At 54.0% G+C, this 6,284-nt stretch overlaps 1 long non-coding RNA gene across 1 annotated transcript in view; it reads right to left on the reverse strand.

The window, feature by feature from the left end:
* The window catches only part of LOC102477733 (uncharacterized), a 6,189-nt gene extending 967 nt beyond the window's left edge, over positions 1-5,222 (reverse strand). The window contains exons 1-2 of the long non-coding RNA XR_335174.1: positions 4,490-5,222; positions 3,757-3,825 (exon numbers count right to left, since the gene is read on the reverse strand). This is a non-coding gene — a long non-coding RNA (uncharacterized LOC102477733). The remainder of the gene's footprint in view (positions 1-3,756; positions 3,826-4,489) is intronic.
* Positions 5,223-6,284: the final 1,062 nt, after the last annotated feature.

Here is a 6,284-nt window from a genome sequence, read left to right on the forward strand (position 1 = left end):
AGGAAACGCAGATGAGAAACCACATGAAACCTGAACTGGGCTTTTGACTGGAGATGGTTCAATAACAGCCATTGTGTTTACTTTATTCCTAGACACATATTTCGAATTTAATCACACTGAAGTCTTAAGTGGCATAATTTTATTAAGCATAGAATTGATTGAATATGATTTTTGTTTTTTCTTTTAAAATTACTCCAGATTGGACTGAATTGATTCTAAAAGTGTTCAGGACCAGAACACGTGGTGGAGTCACTGGTAGGGGTAGAAAAGATCCCTGGGTAAGTAGGTTCTTATTTTCCTGGAATTTCATACTGTTTCTAACAGGGAATGCCGGCTGCAGACCCCCTCTCTGAAAGCTCATATTTATAACAGAACAGGATAGTGTTTTCTGTAGTGTTTTTAGGTGTGAAACGAGGAAACCGAATTTAGGAAAATAATCATGTTATATTTACTTCCTATAAAGAATTAATTCCTTCTAACAAGCCATTGAACTCATCCAAAAATGACTGATTCTACCACTCAAATATCCATCAGATTCATCCAGCTCCCCCCAGCATAAAGGATCTTCTGTCTGGACTATGCAGGAGCCTCCTATTGGTCTCTGGGCACCTCCTCTAGGTCTGGGTGGTGGTCATGGCCTGGTGCCCACCCAGCAAGCATCTTCCCAGTCCTTGCTAAGAAGACCCTAGAACTCAAGGACCCAGTCATGGCAACCCCTCTCCTTGGTACAGGCAATCTGTAATTCCTCCCCTCCTTGAGAATGCACTTCTCCGAAGGCATTGAGCCATGGCTGTAGGAAGGAAGTAGCCGCTCAGTGTCCCTGGGGCAAGACTCACATACCTGCTCCCCTTCGGTGTCTCTTCCCACATGTTAAGAACATGCAGCATCTTCTGAGCAAGGCAAATTGAAATGGCGACACCCGGAGAGACCGCCCCTGACTTACGATGGTATAGCTCATGATTTTTTGACTTTACTGTGGTCTGAAGGTGATACACATGCAGTAGGAGCCGTACTTGGAGTTCTGAATTCTGACTTGCACCTGGGCCAGCGATATGCGGTACGATACTTTCTGGAGACGCTGGTGAAGGCAGCTTCCGACAGCCAGAGCCACCCTCTGCAGGGTGCTGTGCTTGACAGGTTACACCAGGGAGCCACCGCTGCACTGTAAAGCCGGCGTTGTGACAGAGGACTGTGCCCGAAGGGGGCTAAGGGAAGTGTCTGAGCACGGTAGGGCAGACTGGGCTGAGCTGTGGTGCTGGCTGGGTGAGTTATAGCGGACGCCGTTCTCTTTTCTTTCCTTTTTCCTAAAATTTTTGCTACAGGACATGTGTGTTCACTAGACACAGAAAGAGAGCAAGTGAGCAAGCACCCCCAGGGGGATGGCCACACTGCAGTCCCTTCTCCATTCTCCTCTTGGGGTTTTGGCACACATGCACATGTGCCTGGCATGTTTTCACGCTGCCGCTCTGAGACTTGAACTACGGAGTCGGCCATGTAGGATCCAGCGGCCTTAACCACTATACTACCAGCTGGCCCGGATACATTTTCAACTCGTGGTGTCTTGAATTTACAATGGGTTTATCGGGGTGTAACCCCATTGTAAGTTGAGGAGCATCCGTACTGTGACACAAAGAAGCTTCTGGCAAGGACGTTAGAGCTGCTATTTTCTGCTCGTACAAAGAAACTGAAGCATGATTTTAAGCAAACAAGATTTGCTGATCTCTAATGCATTCCGGAGTGTTTACTCACCACCTTTCAGAAAATTAGAATTTCTGTTTAAACAAAAGATTTTCTTCTCATAATCTATTTATGGCTGACATTGTAAAAGTCATTTCATTACGTGACTCATGAGCGCCAAGTGCAGAGGGTCAAAGGCAGAGGCACGATGAGGGCCACAGGGCTGGGAGATGAGCACTCGCTCGAGTTTTAGGTCCCTTCTTCATAGGAGGGCCTCCCCAAGGGCAGGGGCAGCTAGGGGAGTGAGGGAGCGAGGGAGCGAGGAGGCAGGGGAGGCAGTGGCAGAGAGGGGAGGGGGGAGGGAGCAAGGGAGAGGGGACACAGTGCTGGGACCTAGCCAGTGTCCATCCCAGTCCTGCGATTGGTGTTCCCATGCCGTCCTGGCACCCCCTGTGCTCAGGGCAGTCCAGCCCTTAGGAGAAGGTCTCCCGGCCCTGGCTCCAGGATATGCCTGCCTCACCCATCGGCGTGGAGAGGCAGTAGGGCATGGTGTGTTCAGGAGGAGATCCTGGAGTCGGAAGGTTGGGGCCAACATGCCAGTTTTCCCATTTACAAGCCGTGTAACCTGGAGCAATAACCTAAGCTTTCTGGGCCATAGTTCGCTCACCCGTGAAGCGTGTGGATAATAGCTATGGTCTCGCCGAGGGCTGTGAGAGGACTGCACCCCTACCATAGCGCTTCAGATGGACCTGGCGTGGAGTGGCTTGCTGAAGAAGGCAGTCCCCTTCTCCTGACAGGTTTTGGTTCAGAGACAGAAATGTGACGGTCCCCACCCAAATGTCCGGGCTGACTGGGTCTTCCCCAGCCGTCCTTTTGTGAGAAGCCCCGCCTCCATTCCATTGAAGCTGGTATCTGGGGGTCTCTGATGTGCACCCCAAAGCCCCCCTAGCAGTGATGTCACTACAGAGGCCCGAGCCAGGGCTGGGCGCAGTTTCTCAGCAGTTACTCCGCAAACTTGGGACCACCCACGTGTGACCTGGGGGAAGAAAACCTACAACCCTCTGGGAAGTCCACGGACATTCTCCAGAGGCCAAAGAAAACCACATACTCTTTTTGTTCTGTTTTTGAGAGATGTTTGCTATAGGGTATGTGTGTTGCTGAAGAGACAGAGAGAGAGAAGAGTAGAAATCACTCCCCAGGGAGGACAGCCACACGACAGTCCCTTCTCCTCAACTCTCCTCTTGGGATTTTGGGCATGTGCACACACACAAACCCAGCGTGAACAGTCTGGGACTCGAACCACAGTCGACCATGTGGGGGAGTCCAGCACTTTAATCACTACGCCACCTGCAGCCAGCACCACTTACGCACTAATGAAGTTGGCCTAATGGTACCTTTGGTAGATGTTTAGTCTCAGGCCGGCCTCTGCCATTGCCTTTTGGTATTAAGAACCCCCCACACCCACAGCACAGGGCAGGAAAGTGCCTAGGCCCTGGCTCTGCCCTTCGTGTCTAACGAACAGATTGCCCGGGTCTGCTCGGCACCACGTGGCCAGGTGGCTGCGCCCTCAGCCTTCCTCCTGCCCACGGCCTGTTACTGCGACAAACAGCCGGTCTTCCCAGTCCACTACTGACACCTGACGGACATCTGCCTGGCCTGCCTGGGCCACGTGGCCACCGGTGGGTTAGGGGTGCTGTGTGGGAAAGGGGTGCTGTCATGTGACCCTAATAAGTCCCATGTCTGACAAAGTCGGGACGAGGCGGTCCCACTGCAGCTCCAAGCGGCCAAGCCAACTTCTCAGGCTTCTACCGCCATCGCACTACCTAGGCTGGCCGTAAGTGACACGTACTCGCATGCCTGCCCACACCGCCGCCTCTCACGTGCACCCAGGAGCTCGGCTCCACGAGTTGCGGGTGTGCGTGTTCCTCTCTCGCATGTCCCATTGGCTGAGCTGAGTCACAGGCCACGACCAGTCCAGAGCGTGGGCCCTAAGCTCCGTCCACATGGTCCTCGCCCGGGTGTGGACACCCACCACGCGCAGCCAGGGCAGTGAGGAACCGGGGCCAGAGCCCTCCTCACCTGCTACTTACAGTTGCGCCTGGTCATGGACTCGGCCCTCCTGCTGTGGCGGGTGTCCCCATGGCTAGGCTGCAATAGAATAGAATGACGTGACCGGCTGCACCTTTTAAATATTGGGGAGGGAACATTTGACAGACGGAAAAACATGAAGTTCACTGTTGAGTTAAATAAATAAAAATAAAATACTGATCTGTCACCCCAGAGACTCCAAGGAGGCCACGTGGGGACCTCATTAGCGTCCCTCTCCCATGGCCCCCAGCAGCTGTTACCATGGAAAACGGCAGAAAAGGTGGGACACGACCACCCTGCCTGCTGGGAATTTATTTTTAAAAAAGAAAAATTCATTATAGAGATAGTGCATGAATATGTATACCCGTTAAAAATTCAAAAAATGAAGAAATGTGTTTAAAAACAAGAACAAAACTCCCCCCTCACCTCGCTCCTGCCTCCCCGCAGGTACACACTGCAACAGTCTTGGGGTGACTGCCATAGACCCCTCCTTTCTTTTTTCCTTTTCTTCTTTTTAAACTTAAACTTATTTATATTCATTTACTATACATCATCATAGCATCGAAAATGAGATTTTCCATCCAGGATACACCATATATTGGCTCAATAAAGCACATCAACATGTGTTATCCACCTGGACGGCCAAGCGGAAGGACACGGAGGGAGGGGGAGGCAGAGTGTTGATCAGCCAGCGCTGCCTCAGGGCCCCGCCCTCTTCCCTCACCTGTGAATGCCATCCCTGATCCGCGGGGTGGGCTTGCTGGAAGGGGATTCCGCCAGTCCTCCCTGGTTGCATTCGACCTCCTGGGGCTTCTGGGGCACCCCCAGGGCTGCATTGCTGCCTGCCCGCACAGGTGGGATGGACTGGCCCTGCCGTGCTCTCCCTGCGCTCCCTTCAGTAAGCTTGAGTCTCACTCCTTGCAGGTGGTGAGGGCTGGTGCCCCCCCCCCAGTCGGGGCATAGCTCCTATCCCATAATAGTGAAATGCAGCGCGGCTTCTTTCCTGGCCAGGAACGGGGTCGCCGACTGGAAAGGAAGTGGGGGGCAGAATGGTCCAGGTCCCAGAAGCCTTTGCTGCAGCCCCCACGCCAGGCTACGTGACTGCGGCCTGCGCCCGACCTTCCCCTTCTCTTCAGTACCAGGGTCTCACACCCCTTCTCCCTGTTCTCCGCCTGTGTCGCCGGTTATAAAGTCCCTGCCGCAATGGATCGGGCCTCAAAACGGGAGCAGCAGGGCCACTCCCACTCGTGCTCCCTGGCCTGCTAGGGGCACCTTGCATCCCGGCGCGGCCCCCAGGTCCTGCGTCCTGCCAGGGGCTTCCCGGCGCGGCCCCTGGTCCCACGTCCTGCCAGGGGTCCTGCCTGCACAGAGCGTTCTGAGGGTGCTCCTGTGGAGTGTTAATAGAATCCAGGCGTGCTGGCCGGTGACAAGAGCTGCAGATTGCTGGGCCAAGCCGGGAGGAGTTCCTGGAGGGAAATGGACCAGGACAGTCAAACCTAGGGGCCAGGAGGGACCGGTGGCTCCTGGTGCGTCGCTATGGCCTCTGCCTCCGTCATCCCCATGTTCTGTGTCTGTCACAATCGCCTCCTTAGAAGGACCCAGGTCACTGGATTTAGGGTCACCCTAACTCAGTACAGCCTCTCATCACATCTGCACGGAACCTGTTTCTAAATACGGTCTGTTCCTAGCCAGCAGCCTTAGGACTTGGACGCCCCTTCCTGTGGACCCAGTTCCACCCCAGAGCACTCTCCGGTACACCCCAGCTGCGGTAGTAAACGTCGGCCTGGTGTTCCAGCCAGGCTGGTGTTTTTGCCGGAGAGCCTGCTCTTGCCGCTGGAACCCGTGCTGCCACCTGCTGCAGGGACTGACACCACTTGGCGGCCCCAGTTCTCAATGGTCGGGTATACACAGAGGGTATACACATCTCCCAGCCCTCCCGCACCCCTGTCGGTAGGACGGCTGCGAGGTGAGCACTACTCTGGCTCCCAGGGCTCTGCAGGGGTGGAGCTCTGGATGGCCGCAGTGGCAGTGCCACACAGACCACCCTTCTGCTTTCTGGTCTCAGCTTCACCTGATTCCCCCGTGTTTCTGTCCCCTTTCCAACACTTAGGCCTGAGTCGGCCCTGCATTGCTTCTGGGGAATGCCTGAAGCAGACACTATTAGATGCTTTGCCCCCCTTGCTGTGTCAGGAAGGAGGTGGTGGGGATTAAAAGCATGCATTTTCTCCAGGTACCCAGTAGGAGCTGGCTACAACCCTGCACTGCAGAAAGGCAGACGCTGGAAAGATCTTGTATCTGGGAGTAGGAGAAGCATGCTGTCACTAACTAGCTGTGTAGCTTGGGTGGGGCAGGCCACTTAACCTCTCTGTGCCTCTGTCCCCCTGTTAGAACCGTGATGGGGAAATAGACTACCTCTAGAATTCTTTTGTGCTTGTGGGACTGTGGGATCTGCAGCCTGCTCCTCCTCATCTTGGACTTTCCATAGCAACATCTTTGCCTGGTTCATCTATTTATTATAA

Source organism: Tupaia chinensis, unplaced genomic scaffold (assembly GCF_000334495.1).
Source record: "Tupaia chinensis unplaced genomic scaffold, TupChi_1.0 Scaffold000355_1, whole genome shotgun sequence".
In the NCBI taxonomy this organism is placed as follows: Eukaryota; Metazoa; Chordata; class Mammalia; order Scandentia; family Tupaiidae; genus Tupaia; species Tupaia belangeri.